Source organism: Sus scrofa, chromosome 1 (assembly GCF_054392235.1).
Source record: "Sus scrofa isolate SSC_HxYL_T2T_F1_AM1 chromosome 1, Sscrofa_HxYL_maternal_Yorkshire_Landrace_v2.0, whole genome shotgun sequence".
Classification (NCBI taxonomy): Eukaryota; Metazoa; Chordata; class Mammalia; order Artiodactyla; family Suidae; genus Sus; species Sus scrofa.
The window spans coordinates 230,674,650-230,695,141 of record NC_139383.1 but is presented as its reverse complement, the minus strand read 5'-3'; the positions used below and the strand labels follow the sequence as shown (position 1 = coordinate 230,695,141).

General features: G+C 40.6%; 1 long non-coding RNA gene and 1 pseudogene across 6 annotated transcripts in view; both read left to right on the top strand.

Moving 5' to 3' along the window:
• The window catches only part of LOC146407046 (uncharacterized), a 287,817-nt gene extending 268,585 nt beyond the window's left edge, over positions 1-19,232 (top strand). For 5 of the 6 annotated variants that reach the window (XR_014822400.1, XR_014822404.1, XR_014822411.1 and 2 more), the window contains 2 exons: positions 7,674-7,727; positions 10,439-11,064. This is a non-coding gene — a long non-coding RNA (uncharacterized LOC146407046). Of the gene's footprint in view, positions 1-7,673; positions 7,728-10,438; positions 11,065-16,950; positions 17,040-18,902 lie in introns of those variants that run through there. The other variant, XR_014822413.1, reaches the window with a different exon arrangement.
• On the top strand, positions 13,361-13,790 carry LOC146407047 (heat shock factor-binding protein 1 pseudogene; annotated as a pseudogene).
• Positions 19,233-20,492: the final 1,260 nt, after the last annotated feature.

Below are 20,492 nucleotides of genomic sequence, written 5' to 3'. Positions count from 1 at the left end.
TCAGTGCATCAAAAGATTTAGTTATTCATTGGTAAATTGATAAAGATTAGTCTTGGATAGCAATACAGACTGCCCACTGGGGGATTTCAGGAGCAAAATTTTCTACTCCTTTTGAACCAGAGAGTAGATACCCTTCTATAAAAGAAAGTGTTGGAGGAATATGTGAATGAGAAAGAGAATGTGATTAGAATCCTACCTTAAATAATTTACTCTGTCTTTGATAATAGGTTTTTTTTTTTTTTTGGTTTTTTTTGGTCTTTTAGCCATTTCTTGGGCCGCTCCCACCACATATGGAGGTTCCCAGGCTAGGGATTGAATCAGAGCTGTAGCCACCGGCCTACGCCGGAGCCACAGCAACGCAGGATCCAAGCTGCTTCTGCAACCTACACCACAGCTCATGACAACACCAGATCCTTAACCCACTGAGCGAGACCAGGGATTGAACCCGAAACCTCCTGGTTCCTAGTCGGATTTGTTAACCACTGAGCCACGACAGGAACTCCTTTGATAATGTATCTTGTAAGGGAGTTTGGTTTTGTCATTACAATTTTACTGAGAAATGGAGTATGTTGTAAAGAACCTTCCCTGTGTAGCTTTGGACAAGTGCTTAACCTCTCTAAGCCTCTTTCTTTATTCAACCTGAAATTAGACCAAATAACCCTGTTTGTCCCTTGGATACTATGAGGATAGAATGGCTTTGCTGTGGAATACTGAGATTGGATCAACTCCTTTATCTTTCATCTGTGTAGCAACCTAAGAAACATCTCGCATTTAAGCAGCAAAATATTACAAGACTTACTTCAGACTATAGAAGAACAATTCTACCAGTTGTAAGATATTAGGTTGTAATTTAATTATTACCTACTAGACCCTCAAATTTCTGTAGTCATTCTGAAAAATTATAACGCCTTATATTTTACTAGGAGGTGATAACGATGCTTAGTCTGACTTGAAAAGGCAAATTATTATATGCAAGTTGAACAACTTACCCAAAATTAACTCTTAGCTTAGAGGCCAAAATAAAGACAGCCCATGGCTTTCTTAATTTCTGTTTCTTAATTTTACTAAACATTACATATGAGCTTTGAATCTGAAGTAGAATTGTTTTAATATGACAATTGTCAAGTATGGCAGGGTTCAAGTATGTTACTATCACTTGTTACTCAGTAATTCAAAAAATATTTGCTATCGAGGCTCATACATGCCCTGACATGACAGGTGATATTGTGCTTAAAACGCATGCACACACACATATTTCCATCACATCAACATCCACACTCTAGGTGACATGAGATGTGAGGGCTTGTCTACACTTGCCTTTGCATAGATCTGTTGGTATGTGGTGGAGTAGAGTAATACATGGATATTTATTTCCCATCAGCCTTATTTCTTTGTTCTCTTTAAGAGTCTCTGGAAGGCCAGCTTAAGGCTACTCTGTGGCTGTGGCTACCCATTCGGCATCCTGTGGGGTGAGAGCTGCACACAGTCTCACGTTACAGCCTGAGTCCCCAGGCTTCAGTGGAGAACAACTAAGCAATCAGCTTAGGGATGAGTGGGCCTTCGGCAAGTCTGCAGCCCCCAAGTTCAGGAGTGGGGCATCCCATTTACCCTGAAACCTCTGTCACTGTCTTCTCAGCAGAGGCTGGATCTTTCTTACCCATCTTCTCTGTCTCTCTGAAGAAGAAGGGTTTGGGCATGACTACCCATAGGATCTCAGGAGACATAGTCTCTCTTACACTGGACTGTCTGAGCCAGCATCCCCTGCATCAGACCCACAGATGATCCCCTTATTTTTGCATAAGGTGACAGCATCTTTGTGACACAGGAACACTAGGGGGCCCCTGTGCTACAAAGCCACTGGAGCCATGTAAGATGCCCAGAGAGTCTGGGAATCTGCCCTGAGATTACTGTTCCCTCACATGGAGGCCCTCAGCTAGCTGCTTGGAGCTGGCCACACAGGGCTCTAGGTGTGGATTGTTATCAATGGAACAGCATGCTGGCTGGGACTCCAGGGGATGAGGCCTGACATCAGCTGGGTTTTCAATGGCAACAAAGGCCCCAAACTGCCATCAGCAGTACCTCCAAGTTATCCCTTCTCTCTGCAGGGGTGCGAGGTTTCCACCTCAAAGGCAAGGCTGGTGCCATCCAAGGGGATCCTGCAGCAAGGAATCTGAGGCTACTCTTTATCTGCAGGACATAGGGCTCTGGACATTGTGGTTTTCCTTTAAACTTAGTCAGGAATCAAGGACCACACCATATGAACCCTGTTAGGTTCGGTTTGTTTTTACTCACTTTGCTTGGACAAGACTCCCAGTAGGTTTGAATGAAACCTGAGGTCAGGAACCAGACAAATCTATTAGAATTGGATCACATGCCCTCAGCCTCAATGACAGACGCTGGTTATAGAGGCTAGAAGCACTACCACATTGATGAGACTCTTGCCTGCCAGGGTTTTACATGTCTTAGAACCAATCAGAATAATTTTTGAATGTGTGGAAATATCATCTCTGTTCCTAGCGATTCCTGGATTGGAATGCAGGAAGGTGGGGTTGGGGGGAGCTGGTCTCCTTGGATCCCTCACTGCAGCTAAGGGTCAGATCACCAGTGTGCCTAGAGAAACAGTGACTTGGCAAATTTCTCTCTCCTCCCACATGCTGGGCACAGGGGCAAATGAGGAAGGCAGGATGGGGCAAATTTTGGCACCATCACAGATGTTGGCCCACAACTGGTCAGCCTTAACTCTCTCCCTCATTACCCCTTTCCTTCTGCCTAAGGTAGCAGGCTGGATCCTTAGGACCCAAAGATGTGCTTGACCCTACCTTGGGCTGGACACTGTCAGCTGGCCAGTTAAACTCACAGTCTCGGAAATCCAGCTGGGCATGGTTGTACTTTGCCCACGTCTGTTACGGCATATGGTGCATTCTCTTGAAGTGACTGACAGAGCTATTTAATGTTACAGTTTGTTTGTCTGATGCCCCCACCCAAATACCACACATGCTGTCATGTGCTAATGCGTAAAGGCCTTGGCCAACAGTCTCCATTCAGATACAATCCATGAATTTCATAAGAGGAACACTTGCAAATTGGATTTGAATACCACTGCACCCAGGATGGCAGAGCTGGATGGAAACTTTGGGAGGCTCACAGACCCCTCAGTAGACTCCATCATTTTATTCAGGAAGAAATGGAGGCAGAATGAGAAATTGACCCCTAAGGGCTAAGGACAGCCAGTTAGATCAAGGACTAGGGCTGGAACCCTCAGCCCCGCCTTCCAAGCCAAGGCTCTTCCAGCCCAGGCTATTGCCACATGTTCAGTTAGTTTTACTTCATCTTCAAAATTTGGCCCCTCAGAACCTTTCCTGGAATTGGCCTTCTGAGCCTAAAAAGGCTTAACGCACACTTTTGGGAAGAGAGAGCCATGAGGCCTCTAAGTGGTTTTGATCAAGTTCGCCAGTATTTACACCGTAGGATAATCTGCATAAACCTCATAAATAATGTAAATTCCTACAAAGTGAGTTAACTGTGAGCTCCCTGGTCTTTTGAAAAATCCATGTTACGCAATCACCCTGGCAAAGTTAACAACGCAACAGAAGACCGAAGGTAACCACTGATTGCAGGCTCTGCTATTGACCATTTTAAGTGAGACTATTTTTAAAATACTGTATGCCTCATTAAGCTGTGCTCTGAAAATGAGAAATTTGCTTTAACGGCATTGTTTTGAATTGCTGAGAGAAGAATCTATCAACCACAAGGTGCCCTGCTGCTGAACTCAGCCAAAAAGCTGTTAATAACTCCAGCAGATGTTTCAGCTTTTTAGGCCAATAGACTCCCTCTCTCCCCCGCGCCCCATCCCCCTTCCAGAATCCGATGCCAATATGACTGAACTCCTGTTTCTGTGGTTGCCGCCACGGCGCTGCTGCTACTGGGGCCAGTGGTACCCCTGCTGCTGAGGAATGATGCTTTCAGCAACCAGTGGCAGCAGAACCTCAGCCCTTTAAGGTCAGAACATTACTGTCTTACCATCAGAAGTCTAAATCTTCAGGGAGGGAATGAAGGTAAGGGCACAGAATCGGTATTTGGGGTTTGTTGTCTGCCTTCATGGCCAGCCGTCTTGTTTTGCTGGTGGTGGTTTCTCCCAACACTAAAACCCCATAAATCAGAGTGTTGGGCTGTTGAGGTGGAGGGTCGTTAATACATGAGTGTCCCTATTGGTCTTGTAGAGAGGATGTTGGCTTAGTGGCTTTACAAAGGGGGCCTCTGGGTGATGCTCAGTTTTGTGGGATTGTTTGGCTGATCTGTGAGGATCTGAATGCCCTGCCCCTATGTGTCTGCAATATTAGAAGTGTGTACTATAAGCAGAGGTGCATCCCTGAGAGACAGGTAGACTGTGAGGGCATACAGGGCCACTGCAGTCCCAGATGGGGACTTGTCAAGGTCACTGGATTAGGATAAACCTGATATCTTCACCTGAAGTTAAATATATGTTCCAAGATTTTCCAAATGAGAAGAACTGAGAGGAAACACAAGATGGAAGAGTTCATACCCGCTTCCCCAACACCTTCCCACCCCTGCCTCTTACTCACTTATTTGAGAGAGAGCGCTTTAAGGCACCCCAGTGGCAGTCGGGTGACCAAGAAAACACAGGTGCACCACATTTGTGGAATAGCAAGTTGGCTCAGAACACATCAGAACTGCACATCGATACATTTTATCACACAGAGGATTGCCATTTCAAAGGAGGAAAGAATTGAGAGGCAGAATTAAGTTCATAAATATTTTGTTTCCTTATTTTGATGCAACACAAAGGGAGACTATCCAAGACTCTGTGGGCCTCTGTTGTCAGCTTCAACATTTGCCAACCATAGTAATTCAACCTCCAAATCTCTGCTCTATGCCATACTGGCTATAAAAAGTAAAGTACTTTTTCCTTGGTGCCACTGCTACCATACTGTTTACATCCTCTCTGTACTGTATATTTCACTTTCTCAGGAAAAGCTCAGGAATATGATTGTGATGCAAGTCTTAAAAAAAAAATGGACTGGATAAAGTAATAGATTCCATTGTGACTTGGTCCACATCCTCTTAGGTGCACATGCAGAGCACTCATTAATGCTTATGGAATTTGCACATATGAATTGAAGGGAAAATACAGTTGTCTCCACCTGTATATTCCTAATTTTTTTTTTATCAAGCACAACACTCTACCCAAGCACAACACTGTACCATTGGGGGTTCAATGGCATCTATATATTTTATTTCTGAAACATAAGTATCTCAGATTAAAAATCATCCCATTCATTCTGAAATGTGGTGTTCCCACCAGCAAATGGGATGGGCATTCCTTCTTAGATAAATATGATTCCAATAAATCAATGCCAGATGATGACTTTTTAGTAAAATAAAAACAAATATTGTAATAATAAAATAGGCTAAAAGAAAAACAGAAACTCCCTACTGAATCAGTAGAGAATATATTCTCATTATTTTAAAAAATTCCATATTAATCTACCCATATGCATCTCTGGAGGAAACACAAGATGAGGAAAATAGAATTGAAAATAATCATTGTTGAGTTGAGAATCCAGACCTGCCAGGAGTGAATATTGGTAATAGGCATTAATAAACTATATAGAGATGTCTGAGACCTATTTAAATCCAGACCACATACTTCATTAGGTCTTGAACTTTACCTGAAATCTTCCATTCCAAGAGACTATTTCCAAGCTATTTTGTTCTTGATTATTTCCAGTCCAAGTAAAATGGACAATAAAAAAAAGATGCTTCTATACTATTTCCATGATGGATGTTCATGACCAAAATAACTTCACCATCTGATGTATTTCACAGTTTTAAGTTAAAACAGACCTAGTATAATATGCTTGTACATCTGGCTCAGGTGCTTCATTTGCCATATGTTTGTGAAATAATCCAAGGAGATGTTACAATTGCACGTTCCCCTTGGGACCTGAATAAAATGTGCCCACAAAGAGTTATCTAATTATTCATTCCTGCCAACAACATCTTTGCCTAATAATAAGGGGGTGCTTAAAATGAGACAATGGTGCTTTCAATCTTGAGAGATGTCAGTGCCACTTATTGTTTCAAAAACAGAAAGTCTTTTGCATTTTTTAAATAAGAAAAAGATCTTTGGCCCACAAAGCAAATAAAATACTCTGCAGGTGGTATATTTGGTATTCTTTTGGGAGCAAGTTCTGGAGTGCTAATCAAGGTCAGTGTTCCCTGAGAGCTCTTGTAGCCACAATGGAAATCAGTGACCCCAAGGTTGACAGTTTCTAAGAAATACCTGTAGTATTGCTTAGGTAATACTACATGTTTAGGGAGAAACTTATAATTGGCAAATTGCTTTCATATAGGTTGCCCCATTTAACTCTTATAACAACCTTGTAAAGCAGATAAAAAGCCATACTTTATTTAGTCTGACCAGTTGTAGCACTGATTTTTTTCAAAGCATTCATTAGCCGGAAAGGTGAGCATCTTTTTAAAAAGTAAAACAATTTCGGTCTCAACCAATCAGCACTGGTTGCCATAAAGCACAATTCTACCTCTGAGCATTGACAGTCTACATTCTTTCCCCTTTTCCTGCTACTTATATCCTTATAGCCTCTTTTTTTTTCTTTAAATCTTTCTCTTTTGATTCAAAATGAATAATTTTATTTTATTTCAAGAGTAAAAAAAGAAAAAAGAGGGGAAATTAGTTTAATGATTAAAATACAGGCTGGCCCTGAAAATACAAATTTTAAGGCAGGTCAGGACAAAGGTTCAATAAATAAATCATACTCTAGGCCTAGGTCAATCCCCCATTAAATCAATTGAAAGAAAGTGGCAAAGATGAAGATATCAGCCAATAAACTCCTAATAGTGTGTTAATTGTATATTGACTAAAGTGACAAATGATACGAGGGTTGTATTTCCATAGGATTAGTCTAAAGGACCCTATGGGGAGTTCCTGTTGTGGCTCAGCAGATATGAACCCGACGAATATCCATGAGGACACAGGTTCTATCCCTGGTCTTGCTCAGAGGGTTAAGGATCCGGTGTTGCTCTGAGCTGTGGTGTAGGTTACAGGCACAGCTCAGACCTGGCACTGCTGTGGCTGTGGTTGTAGGCTGGCAGCTGTAGCTCTGATTTGACCCCTAGCCTGGGAACTTCCATATGCTGCTGGTGTGGCCCTAAAAAGTAAAAAATAAAGACCCTACGTAGCCAGATTAGGTAGAGGTTCTTTTTCTTGGAATATATATATCTCAGAGTCAAACAGGATATGAAGGATGAGAGAGGAAGGAGACTGGCCTTTGGTTACCCAGTTTGTAAATGGATGTCAATACCTAGATGTCTGCCTTCAACATGGTGATTCAAAACAATAGTTTATTTAGTTATTTACTGAGGTATAGTTAACTTAAAATGTTATATTATTCTGGGCATATAATACACTGACTTGATATTCTTTTAGATTATATTCCATTTAACGTCAGTATTAATTACAGGCTATATTCCCTGTGCTGTACATTATAACCTTTCATCTTATTAATTTTATACCTGGTAGTCTGTACTGCTTAATGCCCCATGCCTATGTTATCCTTCCTCAAACCCCTCTCCCCACTGGTAACTTGTTTGTTCCTGTAACCATGAGTCTGTTTCTGTTTTGTTATAATCAGGGTATGGAAGCAACCTAAGTGTCCATTAACAGATGAATGAATAAAGAAGATGTGGTAAGTATATACAGTGGAACATTACTCAGCCATAAAAAAGAGTAAGAATTTGCCATTTGCCACAGTGTGGACAGACCTGGAGGGTATTATGCTTAGTGAAATAAGCCTTACATATAAAGATACATAATGTTTTTTTTTCACATATATGTGGAATCTTTAAAAAATTTAGAAAGTATAAATGTAACAAAATCTTAATTTTTTTTTTATTTTCCCACTGTACAGCAAGGGGATCAAGTTATCCTTACATGTATACATTACAATTACATTTTTTCCCCACCCTTTGTTCTGTTGCAACATGAGTATCTAGAAAGTATAAATGTAAGAAAGCCTTAACAATTTTTGATTGCTCAATATATAATATATTCTGTGTGTGTTCTCCATGAGAAGAAGAGATAGTTATTATAAGGCAGTAATTGACTACTGGTCTCTTATTAGGGTGAGAGAAATTTAATGGAAAGTTCATAGATAAGAAGTGTGACAAATCACACTGGAAAACAAATCTCCATAAAAATCTTCCTTCTTCATACACACTGAGACCAGGGGGAGAAAGCTGTAATCATTTAAAGGGGCCCATATATCCTTGGCCTCAGCATCTGATGGCTCTCAGATGAAGGTCTGAAAAGTCCATGAGAAAGGAGTGGACTGGTGTCAGAAATACTGAAACCATCTCCTTGAAGGAATATGTCAGCAGAGCCTATGCACAGACCTCATCTAGTCCATTTCCCAACACCTGTTTTATCTAATTCCCTGAAGTAGTTAGATCCTGCTGGTCAAAGATATCCACTACCATGACCTAGAATTCTTAAAAATGTATACATGCCCTAGTGGTAGTTTGGCAAACACATTCTTACTATAACATAAATTGTGGTCAAGATACATCCCAGTCCATCTCAAGCTGTATGTGTGACCAAGTGGGTATTACAAATTATAATTTTGGCAGGGCATACTTTGTTCCCTAGACAAATTTTTTCCCACCCATTTTAATGATACACTTCTCAAAAATATATACATTTTCTTCATCCACTAAATGTTAACTGGGCACCTGTTAGTATAGCACATGCTATACATACAAAACGGATAAGGTTAAGATCCTACTCTCAAGGCACTGAATCAAGTAAAGAATCAGACTCACAAACAAGCAAATACAATGAGATTGACTAAACTGTGTGATCTCCAGAGTTGAGTGGCAGATTCAGATAACACATTTAAATCGGTCCTGGAAAACTTGCCAGTGAACAAAGAAACATAGATCGGTATTTTCCAGCCAGGCAAAAGATTTTCAAGTGAATCCTATGAGTTATGAGATGCCGATGATCAACAGTAAGCAAAGGAGTAACATAATCAAATTTTCTTATCTGAACTCTAGGGCTATTGCAAAAATGGAATTGGAAAAGGGAAATTCTGGAGACTAAGCAAATGTCAAGGGTTGTATGGCAGTAGTTGAAGGGGTTGATGGACCTACTCAAATAGACTGGTGGTCCCATTAGAGATGAGGGATATGCAAGAAGAATAAATAAAATAAATTGTTTGGAATGTGAGAAAGCAGTCAACGACTCCCAGACTGTGGGCTTGGGAAACTGGGGAAAGGGTGTAGAATTCACTAACATACACAATATAGGAGAGCAAGCAGGTTTTGTTTAAGAACCAAGGATGAGCATGAAAGCCGAGAGGATCATGTTCACTTCTGGACATACTGAGTTTTCAATGCCAGTGGAATGTCCAGGTGGAATCATCTAGAAAACAGTTGGAGATTTGGGACTTTGGCTCAGAATGGAAATATAGATGTAAAACTATAATATAGACCAGATCTCACCGAAAGTGATTATGGTAGAAAAAAAAAAAAAACAGATTTAAAGAGGGGGCAGAGAAATAGAAGCCAATAAATAAAATAGAAAAAAATAAATAAAGGCACCAGAAAAGGAGCAACCAGTGCAGAGGAGGAAAGCGGGAAAGAGAAATGTCAGGGAATGTAGAGCCAGAAATCCAAGTATATGAGAATAGTCAGCAGGACAAGCCATGTGAGATGAGGACTAACTGTGCTTATTTCACTGGCTGAGTGCAGCAGGACAGTTTCAAGTGCTGTGATATAGGGAGAGCCCAGTTAGAGTGGACCAATGATGTGGAGTGACGTGGAGGCAGAGAGAGTAAATCTAGGTTGCACCCTGTAAAAGAATAGCTGTCAAAGAAATAAAAATGAGGATGGTTAAAAGCATGACCACTAAGTGGGTTTAGTTTTTTATTTGTTTGTTAAATGAAAGGGATGACCATATTTTCATGCTAAAGGAAATAATCAATGGAGCATTGAAGGTAAGAAAAGGACATTATTGATAAAGCAAATTTCCTAAGGAGGCAGGGTAGAATAATATCCATCGCATCAGCAGATGGAGTTGGCTTTGATAAGAAAACTATCTTTTGCTAGAGATGAGGACAAAGAAAGAATGGGTGCAGATGCAAGTGGGCTTATAGGCAAATGGATGAGAAAATTTTTTTTAAAAACCACTCTTGGTAGCTAGCTTAGACACAAGGTCATCCCAAAGAGAGAAGATTGAAAGCTTTGAAGAGTGGTAAAGGTTTGGAATCGCAGCTCAGGGAAATGGGAGAAGCACATGTAATAGGACTGCTGAGTAACATTGAGGGAACAACTGAGATTAGTTTTACTCCAGATTTATGGCCTCCATTCTATATGGTTGTGATTTTTCTTTTTCCTCCAGCAGAGAAGTGTTCAAGGAATGTTTACAGCTCAGGAGGCCCCGCAGGGGATTGCCTGAAGGACATGAAGTCCATTCATCTCTCCAGATAGTTTGGATTATATTTCAAGATCAAGGTAAACCATCCAAATTAAATAGTTGACCCTTATTGTTCTGGCCCCCCTTTTACTGAATTGTATTTTGGCCTTGGGCCTCAGCTTCCAAGGAGGGACCAAAGGACAAACAGCGTTAGGCCTGTCACATTGTTATCACCATGAGGGATGTTGAGAAAGAGCGGCCTCTAATTCATTCATGTTCCACTCATGAGGGCACAGAGAGCCATTTCCTTAAAACCTAAATGCCAAGAAACAATTGGTTTTTCTCATGGTCACGACCATGTGTTTAGTTGGTATAAAACTGAGAATGGTCAAGAGCCAGGTTTTGAAATCAGAATGCTTGAGTTCAAATCTAATATCCATCACCTGTTAGCTGGTGGACCTTGAGTCTCTGTCTCTGTGCCTCGTTTCCTTATCTGAAAAATAATGAAATGTTCATACCTACTTCATAAGGCTGCAGTAAAAACTAAATGAGACAACCAATGTAAAAGTGTTTAGCACTGTACTTGTCAAATCATAAAAGTCTTCAACACATGATGGCCAGCTTTGTTATGGTTGTTATTGTTATCTTCCAAGTGTTCTTTTTTTGGCTTTGGTTTTGTGTTTTGTTTTCATTCTCAATGTGGCATGCATTTGCATGTATTAATTTACCTCTGGTCTCCACTTAATATTTTTTTTCCCATTTTCCTTTACTCATACTTCCTTTATTTCTTGTCTGATATCCCTCATCCCCATTTTGGAATAAGGCAGGATATAGGAAAGTAAATTAAAGGAGTTCTTATACCAGTCAATAATACTAAAGACTATTCTATTCTATCTATTTTTGTCCCAGTTTTAGGAAAAGTTTCAAAGATGAGAAAAAGAACTTAGAACTTTCTTATCCTACATTTGCATCTAGAAATGCAAGTTTCCTTGAAGTCCATTTCATCTGATATTTACTTTTTTTGCTCACATACTTCTCATTGCAAATAAACAACGTATTTTATTATTCTCAGAGAGGGGCAGATTGCTGTAGCTTGAGAAGCAGTTACAGTTTGGGGGAGAAAAAGGGCTGGACTTTTGGGTCAAAGGGCTAGGCTTTAGATATAGTTTTGCCACTTATGAGCTACTTTTGCTATTGGAACTCTGGGTTCTTTCATCTGTTAAGTGGAGTTTACAGTATCGACCTCACAATGTGGTTGTGAGAACCTAAAAAGGCGCTTAGCAAAACTTATTTAGATTTGGGTCTAGTGCAAGAAATGACATTCAAATAGCCATTCAAACTTGTACCTGAAAATCTGGGCCAAAGAATTCAATAATTCTTCTTAAATTTATTTAAAAGCAACCTGAATGTATTTTTCTTACCAAACTTAAGCACTTGAAATACGTATATGAGCCTTTTCATCAAAAGTCAAAACAAAAACTTTAATTATCTTTTAAGAATATTTGGGAAATCATGAAGTTCTCTTGTGGCTCAGTGGGTCAAGAATCTGGCATTGTCACTGCTATGGCTTAGTTACTGCTGTAGCACAGGTTCAATCCCTGCAATTCTGCAAGTACAGCCAAAAAAAAGTACAGCCAAAAAAAAAAAGAAAAGAAAAAAAGAATATTCAAGAAATCATTTCAGTATCATATATCAACTTAGTCTGTAATGTCATCAAGGAAACATGGAAAATATCTTGGATCGAATTCTTTGCTTTCAGCTATAAATAAATAGTCTGTGAAACCCCTTATGTATAAATAAGTCTGCGATATCGCCTGGCTGAGAGTAGCTTTGTTTTTTATTTTTCTTAGTTGTTGACGTTGCTGTTGTTGTTGTTTCATGGACCAATAAGTACTCATAGATGAAAGCAGCTTTTGTTTTGTTTTCACTCAGGGGATGTGAGTGTGGGAATGGTATATCCCACATGTTGAAAGGATATCAAAAGGAGAATAAAAGGGTTGAGGCCACTTCTTTAAGGATATCTGAGGACCTACTTCCTGTTCCCCTTCCCTCTTTCAGGCTCAAAGTTGAAAACCAGGGGATGTGTGTTGGTGGGCTACTCCCTCCATCACAGAACAGCCCTGAGAAAGCAGTGTCAGAAGCACAAAAAGAGCCTAAGTACAATGGTTAGTCTTCAAAGGCGCTCATTTATTATATTGCTCAGAGCCCCACAGAGTTGCTCCAAGCTCATAACCACCACTGATTTCAAAGGGAGCTCTGAACTTGCATACGCTCCGCAAGGCACGGCACGGGATGAGAAACAGGCTGAGTGGCTTGAAGCCATGTTCAGACATTTTTTTTAATGTTCGTAAATGTCTTTGGCACCATCACTTTCACATAGAAACCCACTTACCTCCTGCCGCAAAGTGTGAAATAAAGCCATTTTCAAGCCTGGGTAGGGGATAGTCTGGAAACTGGGCTAAATCTTAAAACCACATGAAGGCTGAAAATAGGATTCACGGACTGGAGCTTGGTTCTCACTAAACCACTTCCAAGGTCAGGTCACCATGACATTCTGTTCTGTTAGGTACCATCAATGCAGCCCTTAAAGGGTTAAGGCAGTACAACTTGGTCATCTCAGGAGCTCGCAAAATGAAGCCCCAGACTCTGAGGCATCCCATAGAAGCATTATCTCAATTGGGTCTTTATTGGACCCAACTAGAACAACCCTGGGGAACCTCAGGTTAGCGAATGGCCTTTCTTTCCATACTACTCTGCTTCTGGAGATTCTGTAAGTCCCCCCTTGGTCCAGAAGATTTGTAGGAGAAAATTAAGATCCATCAGAGGCTTTCTCTTTGATTGCCTACAGAAAGACTAGTTGTCTTCCCCAGTTCTGTTTCTGTCACACTTTAGTCACCAAGACAAGCGGAATGAGGTTCTTTAAGGACTCAGAAATGACTGTACAAAGGACAGTCTGAGACAGCACCACCGAACTGCGACCTGGGGAGATGGCCAAGACTGACCCCAAGACTGTGCAGGATCTCATCTCAGCTGTGCAGATATTCCTGCAACAGGTGCAAGATTAAGTTCGAACCATGTCTGATCTGATCATTGGAAGAATTGATGACATGAACAGACTCACTGATGACCTGGAGAAAGGCATTGCAGACCTCATGACACAGCCTGGGGTAGAAGAGTTGGAGGGGGAAAACAGGATCCCTGACCACACAGAGGAGCTGAAGGTTGCTCATTTATACTGAAATCTGGAATGCCCTTTTTACAAGCCAAGAGAAGATGGATGGCTTTTTGCAACTTACTACTATGTGTACACAGGTTTTATATTATAAAGTGTGCATTCTTCTTACCACATGTTACAGAGTGAGTTCATGGAGTTGACTTCCCTCCCCTGTCCCCCATGTTTTCTGGACACAGTAACTTTACATCTTGGACCTTGGTGAGTTGTGATATTAAATACTAAAATTTTGGTGGTTCCTGAAAAAAAAAATGAATTTAATATTCTCCAGGAAGCTCTGGGATAGGTAATTCCCCAGGGAACCTCTGGACAGGTCCACGAACACCTTGTTTTTGAAAGGATAAAGAAAAAAAAGTTGTCATTTTATGTCCCCTGTTCAATTAACATTAATTAAATTTTGGAAATGTATTATATCAGCTGCAATCTTTAGTAGGGAATAGAAATTTATTTGGGAGAAAAGGATGTAATTTTTTCCCCCTCTTTTAGGGACACACTTGTGGCATATGGAAATTCCCAGGCTAGAGGTTGTATTGGATCTGCAGCTGCTGGCCTACACAGCAACCACAGAAACACCAGATCCAAGCTGTATCTGTGACCTACACCACAGCTCATGGCAACAATGCATCCTTAACCCACTGAGCAAGGCCAGGAATCAAACCTGCATCCTCATGGATACTAGCCAGTTTTGTTACCAGTGAGCCACAACCAGAACTCCCAAAAAGGATATAATTAATGAGACACTAGATATGATTTTTAGAAATATAGAGATGCCCTCTATAAGATTAAAACCACACAATCTCTTCTCTAAAGTTTTTCAAGAAAATATTGCTAAGCATTTATCTATTCACAACGTCACTCTTTCTTTATTCCTTCAAACAATGCTTGCTGAGCACCTGCTACAGGCGGATGCCATTGCACTTGCTAGAACTCAGCCATGGACCAAGCAGACAAAAGTCCCCTCAGTGAGCTTGTGTCTGAGTGGCGAGCACATATATTATAACAAAATAAGTTAAGAAGACTTTCAAGCTCATGTTCTGCAGACAGTGAGTGCTGTTCACTTATACTTAAGATCCATAGTCTTGGAGTTCCTGCTTTGGTGCAGCAGGATCCTCAGTGTCTTGGGAGCCCTGGGACACACGTTTGATTCCCAGCCTGGAACAGTGGGCTAAGGATCAGGCATTGCCACCGCTGCAGCTTAGGTCACAGCTGTGGCTTGGATCTGATCCCTGGCCAGGGAACTCCATATGCTATGGGGCAGCTAAAAGAGAGAGAGAGAGAGAGTGTGATCCATAGACTTAGATCAGACCTAAAAATAATGCTTTTTGACAAAAAGAATTTTTCTCCATTTTTGTCTCGCCTCCAGAAGCCTGTGATTAGATATAGCCATACAGACAGATGGGGCATCACAGGTAGTTTCTAGAACTGTATCAGGTCATATCTATCCACAGTAGCATCCCAAATGTCTCCATCACCAATGTAAACACCTTCGGCTAATCTGTCTTCTTACCGCTTACCGCTTACCGCTGTCCTTAAATGCTTGACGTAAAATGCTGGCAGGCTGCCTCCGTTCTCTCAACCACATCTTCTTATCTCTAAAAGGAGATGGCCAGTTCTACCCCAAAAACATAATATATATCTCTGTTTTCTCCCTTTCTTCCTCCTCCCCTTAATCTCAACTTTCCTTTTTTTAACACCTTTGTTGTGCTGGGCATGGTGCATTCCCATGGGCCCCATGTCAATCACACTAAAAAAATTGTTAATGTAGATATTGTTAGAAACACTGAAAAGAACACTGTAGAATGGAAACACATGCATGTCAGTATTTTTACTCATCAGAGAAGACTTCTCAGTGGAATTTAAGAATACTACTGATGCCAATGGGGCTACTTTCCACCTTCTTTACCCAAGAGTTTACCATTCCTTTTAAGGGTATAATTTGATATAAAGTCCTTTGAACCCTTGCTTTGCAAAGTGTGGTCCACGAGGGAGTTCCCATCGTGGCACAGTGGTCAACGAATCCGACTAGGAACCATGAGGTTGCAGGTTCGATCCCTGCCCTTGCTCAGTGGGTTGAGGATCCGGTGTTGCCGTGAGCTGTGGTGTAGGTTGCAGACACGGCTCGGATCCCACGTTTCTGTGGCTCTGGTGTAGGCTGGCAGCTACCCCTAGCCTGGGAACCTCCATATGCCATGGGAGCGGCCCAAGAAATGGCAAAAAAACAAAACAACAACAACAACAACAAAAAAGGTGTGGTCCATGAACCAGGAACATCAACATCTCCCAGAAGTTATTAGAAATACAGAATCCCATGCTCTGCTCCAATCCCGCTGAACCAGACTCTGCATTTTAACAGGACATGCATGGAAGTTTGAGGAGCTCTCCTCTAAATAATCCTATGAAAAAATTTAAAAAATCTCATTGCCAGAGTTCCTGTTGTGGCTCAGTGAGTTAAGAACCTGACACAGTGTCCGTGAGGATACAGGTTTGATCCTGGCCTTGCTCAGTGGATTAAGGATCTGATGTTGTCGTGAGCTGTGGTGTAGGTCGAAGACCTGGCTCATGTCTGGCATTGCTGTGGCTGTGCTATAGGCTGGCAGCTGTAAGTCTGATCGAACCTCTAGCCTGGGAACTTCATATGCCGCAGGTGTAGCCCTTAAATGAAAAGGACCAAAAAAAACATTTCATTGCCTATTTTACGGATAATAAAACAAAGGAAACGAGGGGTCAGAGATATTTGATTAGTAAGAAAATGTGGAATCAAGGACCAATATATTTTCCATTACACTACGCCCCTTCTTGGAAGGAACTGTCGAAGACCTCTTCCTGGGTCACCATCCCCCAGCCTAGCATTTCATAGGAGTATCTGCACAATAATTACAGCCTGATATTGTCCCCTGGTGGTAAGTAGGCAAATGCTATTCTCCTGCTTGATTACATAGTCCTTGTGTAGAATGGTCCTGTTGCCTCTCATCTGAGAGGTCTAAGGTTAATGACATGAAAGAAGTTTCACATTTAGAAATTTCTCCAATTTTCTTCAATTCCTTTCCAAAGAAGACCAAGTTTACTGGTTAAGAATTTTTGAGGTTTCAATTGCAAATTTACTTTCCTCAACAGGCTCCTAAGGCTTTTCTCTGATCATCTTGGAGGGAAAGGCAACTATTCCACAGCAAACACTTCCTTGTACACCCAGCTCAGTGCCCTATATGTGTTATTTCAAGATGCTCAGAGAGACCTGAGAGACTGACTCTCTCGGTCCATTTTACAGATGCAGAAGTTGAGACTCAAAGGTGACACATGTGGTGATGCCAGGAATCAAGTCAGATCCTGTCCTACCATGCTGGCCTCTTCCTAGAAGTAAGTCTTGACAGAATTAGCATGGAAGGCCACCCAAGGAGGGGGAAGGGATGATCATTACCTTCTACTTTTTGTCACCATTGATGATAATGGCAGGTATACATTTCCTGAAAGAGGAAAATAGTTACCAAATTCCTCCTGATTTTAAAGGTGAAGTTAAATAACTGGAGTGAAATCTAAACAGTAAGAAACCAGCTAGAGGGATATAAACTAAACATGCAGAATTTCCCCAAAAAGGACACACAAATCAGTACAGTAGTGTTGCTGGGTAATATACTTTGAAAAGTCCTTATCCACACAATACCAATGGGCTAACACCCAGACATCTGATCTAAACAAGACTCTCTAGATGAGTTAGACTTAAATTCTTCATGCTTAACAGAGAAGCAGGGAAATATCACTTTATTCCTTAAGGAGAAGGATGAATAGATGTCTCAAACTGGTAGAGCCGAGAAAGTCATCTCCCAGCATCTCTTATACACAAGTTCTCCAGACTGCAGTTCTCTGACCTCTGTTCCAGCTCAGACATGTTGGACTGAAATATCCTCATATGTGAGTCTCTGAGAATCTGCAGATAGTCTGTGTGGAAACCTTTCCCCTGGTCTTAAAGAATTCAATAGAATGTTATAATTCCTCGGATTTCAAGGTACACTACAGCTGTTTAGCTAGCTTGGCATTTAAGGATGCAAACTTTCCAATCTCTGCTAGAACCATGACACTGCAAAAGGGACCACTGTAATTAGGACTATAAGTGGGAAGTCCTCATTAACCAGAAAAGCACTTTCTAAATTCAGGGAGCCCCTCCCTTGATTCCAAGAAAAGTCAGGAAAATGGTGCTGCAAGAGCCCAATAAAAACTTGGGGTCAACTTGTGCTTGCTGGAATTGACTGAGGTTATGTGCAATGACTTTAAAAAGCAAAGGACAGCAGATGCTTCTAACAGAAGAGATCTAAGTGGAGGAAAAGGCTGAAGAATCATGTTAAGCTGAATCTCGTTTAAAGTAGCATTATGATTTGAGTCTTGATTGCCTAAATTCATTCTGCCTTAATGCATTGTCATCAAGCCTGCCAAGGACATTATGGTGACTGGTTATAGGGCTACTGCTTTCCTGGTTACAACACGTGACCAAAAGAATGCTTTCTGAACTGGGAGTGATACGTCCCTGGTGACTCAAAATAGCTAGGGAGTGTATATAAAACCAGGCACAGGCTGGTCTCAAAGACGACTGCAGGCTTTGCTTTAGTTCCTTAATCTCCGCCTCTGTTTCCGTCCTGCCAGAACCATCTACACTGGGGCCTCCCTACAGCATTAACCATAGGAAGAGTCAAGTGTGCTGTAAGCCTGTGCCTTTTGATACATGTCTGAGACCTGGTCACTCAAATCACAAGTGAATCATGGTATAAAGGGTTCAACTGTGAGGCGGTCCCATACCCAGGAGGAAGATAAGAACTTTCTGAAAGGAATTCGATTGATTTATATTTTCTGTGTAGATACTTGAGATGTGACTGCTTCCTGGAAACTCAACATCGATCAGTTGCAGATAGCAGGCTTTCTAACTCATGTTCTCTCTTTTAGTTGAAGTTCTTATCACCATGTAAAAGCAAATTAAGCTGTGGTGCAGTTATAGCAAAAGGATGCTGGACAGAATCTGGGCTCCAGTCTCTGCTCTGTCACTAACCAGCTCTGTAGCTCTGGGCAAATTAGCTCTCCAATGGGATGCTGAGGCTTTGTCTTATAATCATGATAGCTATATTAAATACTTTCTCTGAAGTAGGGGTTATGCCAAGCACTTTAACTGGATGATCTCATTTAAACGTCACAAAACCCCCATGGGTAGGGTACATTATTACCTCTGTTTTGCAGATGAGGAAAAATGGAAGCATGGAAAGGCTGAACAACTTGTCCAAAGGGATATAAGGTCCATGTGGAAGAAGCACGATTTGATTGAGTTTCCTGAGTCTGTGCTCTAAATCCCTCAGCTACCTGTTTCTCTCATGGCCTCACTACCCAAATCAGGGAGGCCTTCTTGCACTAGAAACATTTGATTGTATTTAGAGATAATTTGGCTTAACTCATGTAGCACATCTATGATGCTGTGTGTCATTTCCTTTTTAAAATTTTAAACATTTTTTTTGTTTTTTAATCAGAAGCCCCAACCGAGTAAAATGTCTGAATAAATCAATGGAAAGACCACTTCCTGTAGGAGTATGAGTGGTTTTCAGCCCTTTTATAAATTCCTCTCTTTATAAATGAAGGTAATAATTCCTGGCTTATAAGGTTCTTGTGAGGTTCCAAGCAAAATGGCAAGAAGTGGAAAGCACTGTGTGAATAGAACTTTTTTACTAGTGTATTTCAATACCGGCTCCTTTAGGGAACAATTTCTTATAAGATGTACTCTCTGTAGCATAGAACTCTGTGCCCTCCAAGGTCTGGGATGCTAAAGGGGAGGTTTTGATCATGACTTTGATTGTGGTTTTCAATTAAAAACAGACTTCCATTTTTTAATTAAATTTTTTTCATTTCTAACAATTTTTTTTTTTGAGTTGTATACTTACTTTTAAAACTTTTTTTTTAAATTGAAGTGTAGTTGAGTGTTACAACAGTGTGTCAGTTTCAGGTACACAGTGGAGAAATATATATATATTCTTATATCCTTTTTCAACATTTTTTTCTGTCATAGGTTATTATAAGATACTGATTATTTCTCACTGTGCTATACAGCAGGACCTTATTTACCTGTTTTATATACAGTAGTGTGTATCTGCTAATCTAAACTCCTAATTTATCCTTCCCCTACCTTTTCCCCTTTGGTAATTGTAAGTTTGTTTTCTGTGTCTGTGAGTCTGCTTCTATTTTGTAAATAAGTTCACTTGTACTATTTTTTTAGATTCCACATATGTAGTATCATATGATATTTGTTTTTCTCTGTCTGACTTCACTTAGTGTGAAAATCTCTAGGTTCATCCATGTTACTGCAAATAGCACTATTTCACTCTTTATAAAAAAGAAATCTTAAATCCATTCTTATTTACCTTCTCACCATAAATTGATGTAGCAGGAAGAACAGTTTAATGGTGATAGTGAAGTAAAGAGAACTAACAGTCACTGAGTACCTAAATTTGTCCTAGGTGTTATCTCAATGAATTCCCATCATTGCTCTCTGAGAAAGATGTGAGAAAACTGAGATATAAAGATGTCAGGGAGCTTCCATAGGATGCACGGCTTTTCTTTGAGGGCAAGGGTTGGAACAAAGTTTTATCTGTCTCCAGAGACCAGAATTTTCACCATGTCAGACTGAAGATGAATTTTCTTTAAGCTTTAAGCTTAAAATTATGTGTGTATTGTTCATATATTATTGTATTAAACTACTTTAGTATATAGAAAATATAACATTTAATTTGTGGTGACAGACCATTGTAGCATAGAGCACAGAATCATAAAAGTTCACAGTGG